The sequence below is a fragment of the Pseudophryne corroboree genome, chromosome 9 (genome assembly GCF_028390025.1).
Source record: "Pseudophryne corroboree isolate aPseCor3 chromosome 9, aPseCor3.hap2, whole genome shotgun sequence".
Taxonomy (NCBI): Eukaryota; Metazoa; Chordata; class Amphibia; order Anura; family Myobatrachidae; genus Pseudophryne; species Pseudophryne corroboree.
Genome location: NC_086452.1, coordinates 250690724 through 250704417, shown reverse-complemented (window position 1 = coordinate 250704417; position 13694 = coordinate 250690724).

The following is a 13694-nucleotide window of genomic DNA, read 5'->3' as shown; positions in this document are numbered from 1 at the left end:
TGCATGGGGCTTCCTTTGATATCCTAACTTCTTTGGCAAGCATAGTTGTGATCCCTAAACCCGGCCGAGATCCTGAGCTAGTTACCAATTATAGGCCCATATCACTCTTAAATGTTGACATTAAGCTCTACGCAAAATTACTGGCCAATAGGCTGGGACCCTTGCTCCCTCAACTGATCCATCCTGATCAGGTCGGCTTTATACCTGGACGCCAAGCCCTAGATAACACACGTAGAACGGTAGATTTAATACACGAAATACATAGACAAAAACAACCAGCTATGGTCCTGGGTCTAGACGCTGAGAAGGCATTCGACCGGATACAATGGCCTTTTATGTTCTATACACTACAACAAGTGGGGATTTTGGGCCATTTTCTTCAGGGAGTGACAGCATTATATAACAACCCCAGAGCGGCGGTGCTTGCCAATGGAGTGTTATCTTCCCCTTTTCAGATAACTAATGGTACACGACAGGGCTGCCCGCTCTCCCCGCTAATATTCGCGTTATCCATAGAACCCCTTGCTGCGCGGATCCGAGCCAATCCACTTATAAAAGGGATAAGGGTAGGTGACACTGAACACAAAATTGCACTATACGCTGACGATGTGTTGCTCACGATCTCTGACCCAGTACACTCACTGCCACATCTCTTTCGTGAGATAGAGGAGTTTGGTGCACAATCCGGCTATAAAATTAATACTGATAAGACTGAGGTCTTAGACTTTTATATACAACAGAATATGAAAGATGACCTAACACACAGGTTTAATTTTCAATGGAATGCAAAAAAATTCACGTACTTGGGAGTAGCGATAACCAAACACTATTCTCATCTCTTTCAAGCCAACTACCCCAACCTGATCGTCCGACTTCAAAAAGACCTTGAAACCTGGGGTAGCAAGTATATCTCCTGGATCGGCCGTATCAATGCCGTTAAAATTAACCTGTTGCCCAGGCTCCTCTATCTGTTCCAAACGCTCCCTGTCCGGGTGCCACCCTATGTCTTTAAAAACCGCCAACACGCCTCGTCTCAATTCATATGGTCCAAAAAGAAGCCACGAGTCAAACGCATTACACTACAGAAACACACCTCCGAAGGCGGCTTGGGAGTTCCAGACTTTAAAGCCTATTATATAGCGGCCAACCTAGCACAATGTATTCTCTGGATTACACCAAAAACAGAGAGGAAATGGGTCTCAATAGAGACCGACTCTCTACAAGTGAATTACCTCCCCTCTCTGCTATGGCTTCCCTCTTCGGCACGCCCCCGTTCCGCTAAATCACACCCAGTAATATCCCATTCCCTGGGCATATGGGACTTGGCTACTCGGAAATTCCAGTTGGCACCACCCCCTAGTCCCTTAATCCCGATATATGATAATCCCTTGTTTCACCCAGGTCGTTACCACAACGCGATGCCCCATTGGCGTAGGGAAGGGATCATGTTACTAAACGATCTTACCTCAGATACAACGTTTCCAACCTTTACAGAATTACAATCTAAATATGCATTACCTCATTCGATCTTCTTCCAATACCTGCAAATTCGCCATTTTCACTCCACACTTCTCACACAGATTAATCATAGACCGTTAACATCTCTAGAAACGTACGCAACACGCACGAACTCGACCAAAGGTCTCATCTCCAATATTTATAGATCACTGGTTCCTCCAGGGCAGCTAGATAAAGAACCCCATGAAAGGGCATGGGAAACGGATTTGGGTGAAGTATTTGACTCTGAGGAGTGGACAGATATCTATGCTAGCTTAGCATCTAGCTCTATTTGTGTACGAGCAAAGGAAAATGCATATAAGCTTTTCTATAGATGGTATTATGTCCCCACCCGACTTGCCAAGATGTTTCCAGACACATCTCCACTTTGTTGGAGATGTAAAACAATGGATGGTACGTTTCTGCATATCTGGTGGGAATGCCCCAGACTCCTTCCCCTCTGGAAGGAACTGGGATCTCTATTTAGTTCAATCCTAGAAATCGATATCCCCCACAATCCCAAGCACTTCCTTCTCTCCATCTCAATCCCGGGGGCTTCACGATGTCAGATAAAATTGTTCACCCATATGGTCCTGGCAGCTAGATGCGCCATTGCATCGACCTGGAAATCCACTGACGCCCCCACTCAAGGTGAAATTGTAGGGAAAATATGGCACATTTATGCCATGGAACATATCACTAGTATCCTAAAGGGCTCATCAGAGTCCTTTTTGAGGACTTGGGAACCATGGACGTCCTTTTTCAAGACTCCTCCACCGTTCCACTAATGTAACACGACTCTAACGTCAGCTCCAAATAAAATGCATACTTACACACCGGACACAATATGTTGAATGCGCTCCTCTGGGCGGGTCCAGCCGAGTCACTATACCCCCCATTTGTACCTCTCCTCACCGCCCCTGGTCTCTAACCAGGTGGCTCTCTCTTTCCCCCTCTTTTCCTCTCCCTCTGCTTCTCTCTCCACTTGAATACTGTCACTTAATGTTTTCAAAAATAGATGAGTATATGTTGGCTTAAGGGTTTAAACAGGCACAATTTACTTTGTCTATACCAACCAACAACTCCCCCAAGGGGATGTTTAACGTATACTAATGACTTTGTACGTGTAACATGTTTCTACACGATTGCCTGTTTCTTGATGTATCTCATCTGACTATTAAATAAACATTTAAAAAAAAACAAAAAACTTTTATTTCAATGTAAACATACAGATTGGCATAGTAAAAATAATAATCACAAAATATAGTGAATGCAATATTCAACTGCAATCAGCAATATACTTAGAGCATAAAATAGGAAACAAATCAGAATGAGGATGACAAATTATTATAAGGCAATGTTATCTTGCCATTCTACTGCTCCAGGACCATTGAAATAGGTCAGGTAGTTTTCGCGGTTTAACTTTGCAATCTCTTTAGAATTGCGTGCATCTGACCTCTCCACAGGTGTCCAAGTGAAATTGTCACTTTCCATATTGAGACTTTCATCTGACAACTGCAAACTACTTAAGGTTTTTCTTCTTAAACAGTTGTGGAGCAGACAACAGGCCAAAACAACTGCATCTATTTTATCTGGGTGCAACATTATAGATGTATGAAAAATTCTGAATCTATTACTGAGAATGCCAAATGCATTTTCCACAACTCTCCTTGCTCGTGACAATCTACAGTTAAAAATCTTCCTTTCTCTAACGTCCTAGTGGATGCTGGGGACTCCGTTAGGACCATGGGGAATAGACGGGCTCCGCAGGAGACAGGGCACTTTAAGTAAGAATTTGGATACTGGTGTGCTCTGGCTCCTCCCTCTATGTCCCTCCTCCAGACCTCAGTTTGAATCTGTGCCCGGACGAGCTGGGTGCTACTTAGTGAGCTCTCCTGAGCTTGCTAAAAAGAAAGTATTTTGTTAGGTTTTTTTATTTTCAGAGAGATCTGCTGGCAACAGACTCTGCTACGTGGGACTGAGGGGAGAGAAGCAGCCCTACTCACTGAAGATAGGTCCTGCTTCTTAGGCTACTGGACACCATTAGCTCCAGAGGGATCGTACACAGGATCGCACCCTTGGTCGTCCGATCCCGGAGCCGCGCCGCCGTCCTCCTCGCAGAGCCGGAAGACAGAAGCCGGTGACAGAAGTAAGAAGACTTCGAAATCGGCGGCAGAAGACTCCAGTCTTCATATGAGGTAGCGCACAGCACTGCAGCTGTGCGCCATTGCTCCCACACTAAACCCACATACTCCGGTCACTGTAGGGTGCAGGGCGCAGGGGGGGGCGCCCTGGGCAGCAATTAGAGACCTCTTGGCAAAAGTGGGCATATATACAGTTGGGCACTGTATATATGCATGGGCCCCCGCCATATTTTTACACAGAAACGCGGGACAGAAGCCCGCCGCTGAGGGGGCGGGGCTTCTTCCTCAGCACTCACCAGCGCCATTTTCTCTCCACAGCTCCGCTGAGAGGAAGCTCCCCAGGCTCTCCCCTGCAGAATCACGGTAGAAGAGGGTAAAAAGAGAGGGGGGACACATAAATTTGGCGCAAAAAACAGTATATACAGCAGCTACTGGGTTAACACTAAGTTACTGTGTGATTCCTGGGACATATAGCGCTGGGGTGTGTGCTGGCATACTCTCTCTCTGTCTCCCTGAAAGGCCTTGTGGGGGAGCTGTCTTCAAACAGAGCATCCCCTGTGTGTGTGGTGTGTCGGTACGCTTGTGTCGGCATGTTTGACGAGGAAGGCTATGTGTAAACAGAGCGGGAACAAATGAATGTGGGGTCGCCGCTGACGGCGCGACACCCGATAGGATGGATATGTGGAAGGTTTTAAATGATAATGTTAATTCCTTGCATCAAAGGTTGGATAAAGCTGAAGCTTTGGGACAGCCGGGGTCTCAGCCCATGCCTGATCCTATGTCGCAGAGGCCGTCAGGGTCTCAGAAGCGCCCACTATCCCAAATTGTTGACACAGATATCGAAACGGATTCTGACTCCAGTGTCGATGGCGATGATGCAAAGTTACAGCCTAAAATGGCTAAAGCCATCCGTTACATGATTATAGCAATGAAAGAGGTGTTGCACATCACAGAGGAAACCCCAGTCCCTGACAAGAGGGTTTATATGTATGGGGAAAAAAGGCAAGAGGTGACCTTTCCCCCTTCACATGAGTTAAATGAGTTATGTGAAAAGGCTTGGGAATCTCCAGATAGAAAACTGCAGATTTCCAAATGGATGCTTATGGCGTATCCCTTCCCGCCAACGGACAGGTTACGCTGGGAATACTCCCCTAGGGTAGACAAAGCTTTAACACGCTTATCCAAGAGGGTAGCCCTGCCGTCACAGGATACGGCCACCCTAAAAGATGCTGCGGATAGAAGGCAGGAGGGTATCCTGAAGTCCATTTATACACATTCAGGTACCTTACTAAGGCCGGCGATTGCGTCGGCCTGGATGTGTAGTGCTGTAGCAGCATGGACAGATACCTTATCTGAGGAACTTGATACCTTGGATAAGGATACTATATTACTAACCCTGGGGCATATAAAAGACGCTCTCCTATATATGAGAGATGCTCAAAGAGACATTAGCCTACTGGGCTCTAGAATAAATGCAATGTCGATTTCTGCCAGAAGGGTCCTGTGGACTCTGCAATGGACAGGCGATGCCGACTCAAAAAGGCACATGGAGGTTTTACCTTACAAGGGTGAGGAATTGTTTGGGGACGGTCTCTCGGACCTGGTCTCCACCGCTACGGCTGGAAAGTCAAATTTTTTGCCATATGTTCCCTCACAACCTAAGAAAGCACCGTATTACCATATGCAGTCCTTTCGATCACAAAAAGGCAAGAAAGTCCGAGGTGCGTCCTTTCTTACCAGAGGCAGGGGTAGAGGAAAGAAGCTGCACAATACAGCTAGTTCCCAGGAACAGAAGTCCTCCCCGGCTTCCACTAAATCCACCGCATGACGCTGGGGCTCCACAGGCGGAGCTAGGCCTGGTGGGGGCGCGTCTCCGAAATTTCAGCCACAAGTGGGTTCACTCCCAGGTGGATCCCTGGGCTATAGAGATTTTGTCTCAGGGATACATGCTGGAATTCGAAGAGATGCCCCCTCACCGTTACCTCAAATCGGCCCTGCCAGCTTCCCCCTTAGAGAGGGAAATAGTGTTAGCTGCAATTCACAAATTGTATCTTCAGCAGGTGGTGGTAAAGGTTCCCCTCCTTCAACAGGGAAGGGGTTACTATTCGACCATGTTTGTGGTACCGAAACCGGACGGTTCGGTCAGACCCATATTGAATTTAAAATCCCTGAACATATACCTGAAAAGGTTCAAGTTCAAGATGGAATCGCTCAGAGCGGTCATCGCAAGCCTGGAGGAGGGGGATTTTATGGTGTCTCTGGACATAAAGGATGCTTACCTTCATGTCCCCATTTATCCACCTCATCAGGAGTACCTCAGATTTGTGGTACAGGATTGTCATTACCAATTCCAGACGTTGCCGTTTGGTCTCTCCACGGCACCGAGAATATTTACCAAGGTAATGGCGGAAATGATGGTGCTCCTGCGACGGCAAGGAGTCACAATTATCCCATACTTGGACGATCTCATAAAGGCGAGGTCCAGAGAGCAGTTGCTGATCAGCGTAGCACGCTCTCGGGAAGTGTTACAACAGCACGGCTGGATTCTAAATATTCCAAAGTCGCAGTTGATTCCTACGACTCGTCTGCCCTTCCTGGGCATGATTCTGTATATGGCGAAAATATGTTGCTTGGTGTGAGGCCAGGAATGCCCCTACGGAGGAATTCCAGCTGGGCCGTTTCCTTCACTTCCTACAGTCGGGAGTGACTTTGGGCCTAAAATTGGGTTCCATTAAGGTCCAGATTTCGGCCCTATCCATTTTCTTTCAAAAAGAACTGGCTTCTCTTCCTGAAGTTCAGATGTTTGTAAAGGGAGTGCTGCATATTCAGCTTCCTTTTGTGCCTACAGTGGCACCTTGAGATCTTAACGTGGTGTTGAGTTTCCTGAAGTCACACTGGTTTGAGCCACTTAAAACCGTGGAGTTAAAATTTCTCACGTGGAAGGTGGTCATGCTATTAGCCTTGGCTTCAGCTAGACGTGTGTCAGAATTAGCGGCTTTGTCACGTAAAAGCCCCTATCTGGTTTTCCATATAGACAGGGCGGACATGCGGACCCGTCCGCAATTTCTGCCAAAAGTGGTGTCATCTTTTCATATGAACCAACCTATTGTGGTGCCTGTGGCTACTCGTGACTTGGAGGATTCCAAGTTACTAGATGTGGTCAGGGTTTTGAAGGTTTATGTAGCCAGAACGGCTAGAGTCAGGAATACTGAGTCACTGTTTATCCTGTATGCACCCAACAAGCTTGGGACGCCTGCTTCAAAGCAAACTATTGCTCGCTGGATCTGTAACACGATTCAGCAGGCCAAAATCAGTAAAAGCCCATTCCACAAGGAAGGTGGGCTCTTCTTGGGCGGCTGCCCGAGGGGTCTCTGCATTACAGCTTTGCCGAGCAGCTACTTGGTCGGGTTCAAACACTTTTGCAAAGTTCTACAAGTTTGATACCCTGGCTGAGGAGGACCTTGTGTTTGCTCATCCGCACTCTCCCGCCCGTTTGGGAGCTTTGGTATAATCCCCATGGTCCTTACGGAGTCCCCAGCATCCACTAGGACGTTAGAGAAAATAAGATTTTACTTACCGGTAAATCTATTTCTCGTAGTCCGTAGAGGATGCTGGGCGCCCGTCCCAAGTGCGGACTTTTTCTGCAATGCTTGTATATAGTTATTGCTTACATAAGGGTTATGTTATAGTTGCATCAGGGTAGATCTGATGCTCTATTGTTGTTCATACTGTTAACTGGGTAAGTTTATCACAAGTTATACGGTGTGATTGGTGTGGCTGGTATGAGTGTTGCCCTGGATTCCAAAATCCTTTCCTTGTACTGTCAGCTCTTCCGGGCACAGTTTCTTTAACTGAGGTCTGGAGGAGGGACATAGAGGGAGGAGCCAGAGCACACCAGTATCCAAATTCTTTCTTAAAGTGCCCTGTCTCCTGCGGAGCCCGTCTATTCCCCATGGTCCTTATGGAGTCCCCAGCATCCACTACAGACTACGAGAAATAGATTTACCGGTAAGTAAAATCTTATTTTCTGGTGTAAGGTGGCGTTGAGAAAAAGGTTTCAATATGTGCAAATGTAATGCAAAGGCATCATCTGCTACAAAAACAAAAGGTAGACCATATTTTGTTTCTGAATCAGAAGGTAAATTCAGAGAGCCACTGTGCAGATTTTCACAGAATTTTGTTTGTTCAAAAGAGCCACCATCAGCCACTCTCCCATTTCTACCTACATTTACATATAGAAATTCATAATTGGCATTTACTACTGCCCTTAGGACAATGCAAAAAAAAACCTTGTAGTTATAATAGTATGAACCACTGTCTGATGGAGGCGTTATCCTTATATGTTTTCCATCTATAGCTCCTCCACAGTTTGGAAAGTTCCATTTATCTTCAAAATCTTCTGCAATAGCTTGCCATTCTTCTGATGTGGTAGGAACCTATATAGAGGGAAAAACAAGGTTTGATAAAACCAGTTCAAAGTCACATTGTGGGTCATTCCGAGTTGTTCGCTCGTTGCCAATTTTCGTTATACTGCGATTAGTCGCTATCTGCGCATGGTACGCAGAGCGCATGCGCTTAGTTATTTTACTAAAAATTAAGCTGTTTTGCTGTAGCATCTGCGGCGCATTTCAGTCGCACTGGTGTTCGGTAAATGATTGACAGGAAAGGGGGGTTTCTGGGCGGCAACTCAGCATTTTCCCGGCGTTGGCTAAAAAACGCAGGTGTGTCAGGGAAAAACGTAGGAGTGTAAGGAAAGGAATTACCAAGGTAATAGGCCCGGCGCTTTTAAGATGAGATGCTTCACGTTCAGCTGCTGTTTAAAGGGGTAGTTAGCCCCTGAAGATAGCAAAAGGAAAAGATATATACAGCGCTTTAAAACTGGATATGGAAAACCAATTGTGTTTTATTACATGAAAATTGTTGCAACAACTAATTTAAAATTCAATTCATGGATGTACATCAATATATATAGAAAATAAAAATAGGGCAAGCACAGCAATTTAGTTTGGTATATTACCATATAGGAAGTCAGGCATATATGGTTTGTATGGACTCCAAGGAATTATGCCACAGTCCTGGGGGTACTTTTCAATGCTGGCAGGTAAAAGTCCACATTAATCATAAGGACAGACCTTTGCTTTGTCCCGAGCAGCAACCCAGTCCTATTTGAAGCTTGGTCTCCTGTGCTTTTTGTGGATATCTGCCAAATCCCCGTTAAGGCTTGTTTGATGGACTTCTAGGCTTGTTCCAAGTTGGAGATGATGGAGTCTGTAATGCCCAGCTTCTCTTAACCAACGCGTTTCGCTGTGTCAGCAGCTTTGTCAAGGTATGTGTGCCTGTTGTAGAGGTGCCCTTTTTAAAGGCTGTGCTAATTGCCCATTGTTAGCAGCTGAGATTCACTTAAACATAATATAGCTCAAAACAAAACCATATCCAGTTTAAATTATTGATAAACATAGGAGACAAATGCATATGTATGTCAAAAGTGCTTTCAGTGCATATTTATTACAATATATAATAAAAAGAAAATAGACATTTCCTGTTTGTGAATCCGGTCACATGACCGCTCTGAATCATTTCCTGTGTCTGGAACGCACAGCGACCAATCATTGGCTTCATACAGTGTATTTCCTGATCATGTGACTGTTTGCCAGTATAGCCAGCCACATGATCAGCCGACGCCTCCGAAAACGCGTCCAGCCCCATCCTCCTGATCTATCCACGTGGTCCGCGCACGTAGCCGGAAGTGCGTCATTCCCTTAGTTCGATGCCAGGAGCGGTCACGTGATCGGACCCTCCAGAGGGCGTCATTGCCCTTAGTTCAATAAATATAAATACTTCACTTTTAGTCCTCGTTTTCCCAGCGTCTTTAGTCAGACCTATATATTTCATACCAGCCATTTATGGATAGACTTTTTGTTACCAAATGTATATGTATTTGAGAAATTAATTTCTTATATATATTGATCTCTACTGGTCATGTGTCTGTATCCCATGACTACATTTATCCAATAGAAGTTTTGACATTTGGACAATGTATTATTTTATATAAATTTAGCAACACATCTCTTGTTGGCAGAGCCGGCCCTAACCAATATGATGCCCTAGGCAAGATTTAGGCTGGTGCCCCCTAGCACCACCGCTAGTTCCGCCTCTGACCCTGCACTCCTTTCCCAGCACCATCACCCCCACCACAGCAGTCCTTTTTCTCTAACGTCCTAAGTGGATGCTGGGGACTCCGTCAGGACCATGGGGTTTAGCGGCTCCGCAGGAGACAGGGCACAATAATAAAAGCTTTAGGATCAGGTGGTGTGCACTGGCTCCTCCCCCTATGACCCTCCTCCAAGCCTCAGTTAGATTCTTGTGCCCGGCCGAGAAGGGTGCAATCTAGGTGGCTCTCCTGAGCTGCTTAGAATAAAAGTTTAAGTTAGGTTTTTTATTTTCAGTGAGTCCTGCTGGCAACAGGCTCACTGCTACGAGGGACTTAGGGGAGAGAAGTAAACTCACCTGCGTGCAGGATGGATTTGCTTCTTAGGCTACTGGACACTATTAGCTCCAGAGGGAGTCGGAACACAGGTCTCACCCTGGGGTTCGTCCCGGAGCCGTGCCGCCGACCCCCCTTGCAGATGCCGAAGTTGAAGAGGTCCAGAGGTCCAGAAACAGGCGGCAGAAGACTTTCAGTCTTCATAAGGTAGCGCACAGCACTGCAGCTGTGCGCCATTGTTGTCAGCACACTTCATACCAGCGGTCACTGAGGGTGCAGGGCGCTGGGGGGGGCGCCCTGGGCAGCAATGTATTATACCTTTTTTATGGCTAAAATACATCACATATAGCCCTTGAGGCTATATGGATGTATTTAACCCCTGCCAGATCTCACAAACTCCGGGAGAAGAGCCCGCCGTTTTAGGGGGCGGGGCCTATTCTCCTCAGCACACGGCGCCATTTTCCTGCTCAGCTCTGCTGTGAGGAAGGCTCCCAGGCTCTCCCCTGCACTGCACTACAGAAACAGGGTTAAAACAGAGAGGGGGGGCACTTATTTGGCGATATGATTACATATGTGAAAATGCTATAAGGGAAAACACTTGTATAAGGGGTTGTCCCTGTATAATTATAGCGTTTTTGGTGTGTGCTGGCAAACTCTCCCTCTGTCTCCCCAAAGGGCTAGTGGGGTCCTGTCCTCTATCAGAGCATTCCCTGTGTGTGTGCTGTGTGTCGGTACGTGTGTGTCGACATGTAGGAGGACGATGTTGGTGAGGAGGCGGAGCAAATTGCCTGTATTGGTGATGTCACTCTCTAGGGAGTCGACACCGGAATGGATGGCTTATTTAGGAATTACGTGATAATGTCAACACGATGCAAGGTCGGTTGACGACATGAGACGGCCGGCAAACAAATTAGTACCTGTCCAGGCGTCTCAGACACCGTCAGGGGCTTGTAAAAACGCCCATTTACCTCAGTTGGTCGATACAGACACAGACACGGACACTGACTTCAGTGTCGACGGTGAAGAAACAAACGTATTTTCCTTTAGGGCCACACGTTACATGTTAAGAGCAATGAAGGAGGTGTTACATATTTCTGATACTACAAGTACCACAAATAAGGGTATTATGTAGGGTGGGAATAATCTACTTGTAGTTTTTCCTGAATCAGATAAATTAAAGTGTGTGATGATACGTGGGTTTCCTCCGATAGAAAATTATTTGAGGTATACCCTTTCCCGCCAGAAGTGAGGGCGAGTTGGAAAACACACCTTAGGGTGGATAAGGCGCTCACACGCTTATAAAAACAAGTGGCGTTACCGTCTCCAGATACGGCCGCCCTCAAGGAGCCAGCTGATAGGAAGCTGAAAAATATCCTAAAAAGTATATACACACATACTGGTGTTATACTACGACCAGCAATCGCCTCAGCCTGGATGTGCAGCGCTGGGGGGGCTTGGTCGGATTTCCTGACTGAAAATATTGATACCCTTGACAGGAACAATATTTTATTGACTATAGAGCATTTTAAGGATGCATTTCTATATATGCGAGATGCACAGAGGGATATTTGCATTCTGGCATCAAGAGTAGATGTGATGTCCATATCTGCCAGACGATGTTTATAGACACGACAGTGGTCAGGTGATGCAGATTCCAGACGGCACATGGAAGTATTGCCGTATAAAGGTGCGGTCCATCGGACCTGGTGGCCATGGCAACAGCTGGAAAATCCACTTTTGTTACCCCAAGTCACATCTCAGCAGAAAAGGACACAGTCTTTTCAGTCTCAGTCCTTTCGTACCCATAAAGGCAGGCGGGCAAAAGGCCAGTCATATCTGCCCAGGGTTAGAGGAAAGGGAAGAAGACTGCAGCAGGCAGCCCATTCCCAGGAACAGAAGTCCTCCACAGCTTCTGCCAAGTCCGCAGCATGACGCTGGGGCCATACAAGCGGACTCAGGTGCGGTGGGGGGTCATCTCAAGAGTTTCAGCACGCAGTGGGCTCACTCGCAAGTGGACTCCTGGATCCTACACGTAGTATCCCAGGTGTACATTGGAAATTCGAGACGTCTTCCCCTCACAAGTTCCTGAAGTCTGCTTTACCAACGTCTCCCTCCGACAGGGAGGCAGTATTGGGAAAAAATTCACAGGCTGTATTCCCAGCAGGTGATAATCAAAGTACCCCTCCTACAACAAGGGAAGGGGTATTATTCCACACTATATTGTGGTACTGAAGCCAAACGGCTCGGTGAGATCTAAAAGATTTGAACAATTACATACAAGGGTTCAAATCAAGATGGAGTCACTCAGAGCAGTGATAGCGAACCAGGACGATATGGTGTCACTGGATATCAGGGACGCTTACCTACATGTCCAAATTTTGCCCTTCTCACCAAGGGTATCTCAGGTTCGTGGTACAGAACTGTCACTATCAGTTCAGACGCTGCCGTTTGGATTGTCCACGGCACCCCGGGTCTTTACCATGGTAATGGCCGAAATGATGATTCTTCCTAAAAGAAATATGGACGCTTTCCTGATAAGGGCAAGGTCCAGAGAACAGTTGGCGGTCGGAGTAGCACTATCTCAAGTAGTTCTACGACAGCACGAGTGGATTCTAAATATTCCAAAATCGCAGCTTTTCCGACGACACGTCTAATGTTCCTAGGAATGATTCTGGACACAGTCCAGAAAAGGATGTTTTCTCCCGGAGAAGAAGGCCAGGGAGTTATCCGAGCTAGTCAGGAACCTCCTAAAACCAGGAAAGGTATCAGTGCATCATTGCACAAGGGTCCTGTGAAAAATGGTGGTTTCTTACAAAGCGATCCCATTCGGTAGATTTCACGCAAGAACCTTTCAGTGGAATCTGCTGGGAAAATGGTCCGGATCACATCTTCAGATGCATCAGCGGATAACCCTGTCTCCAAGGACAAGGGTGTTTTCTTCTGCGGTGGCTGCAGAGTACTCATCTATGAAAGGGCCGCAGATTCGACATTCAGGACTGGGTCCTGGTGACCACGGATGCCAGCCTGAGTGGCTGGGGAGCAGTCACACAAGGAAAAAATTTCCAGGGAGTGTGATCAAGTCGGGAGACTTCTCTCCACATAAATATACTGGAGCTAAGGGCAATTTACAAGGCTCTAAGCTTAGCAAGACCTCTGCTTCAAGGTCAGCCGGTATTGATCCAGTGGGACAACATCACGGCAGTCGCCCACGTAAACAGACAGGGCGGCACATGAAGCAGGAGGGAAATGGCAGAAACTGCAAGGATTCTTCGCTGGGCGAAAAATCATGTGATAACACTCTCATCAGTGTTAATTCCGGGAGTGGAAAACTGGGAAGCAGACTTCCTCAGCAGGCATAACCTCCACCCGGGAGAGTGGGGACTTCAGCGGGAAGTCTTCCACATGATTGTAAACCGTTGGGAAAAACCAAAGGTGGACATGATGGCGTCCCGCCTGAACAAAAAACTAGACAGATATTGCGCCAGGTCAAGGGACCCTCAGGCAATAGCGGTGGACGCTCTGGTAACACTGTGGGTGTACCAGTCAGGGTATGTGTTCCCTCCTATGCA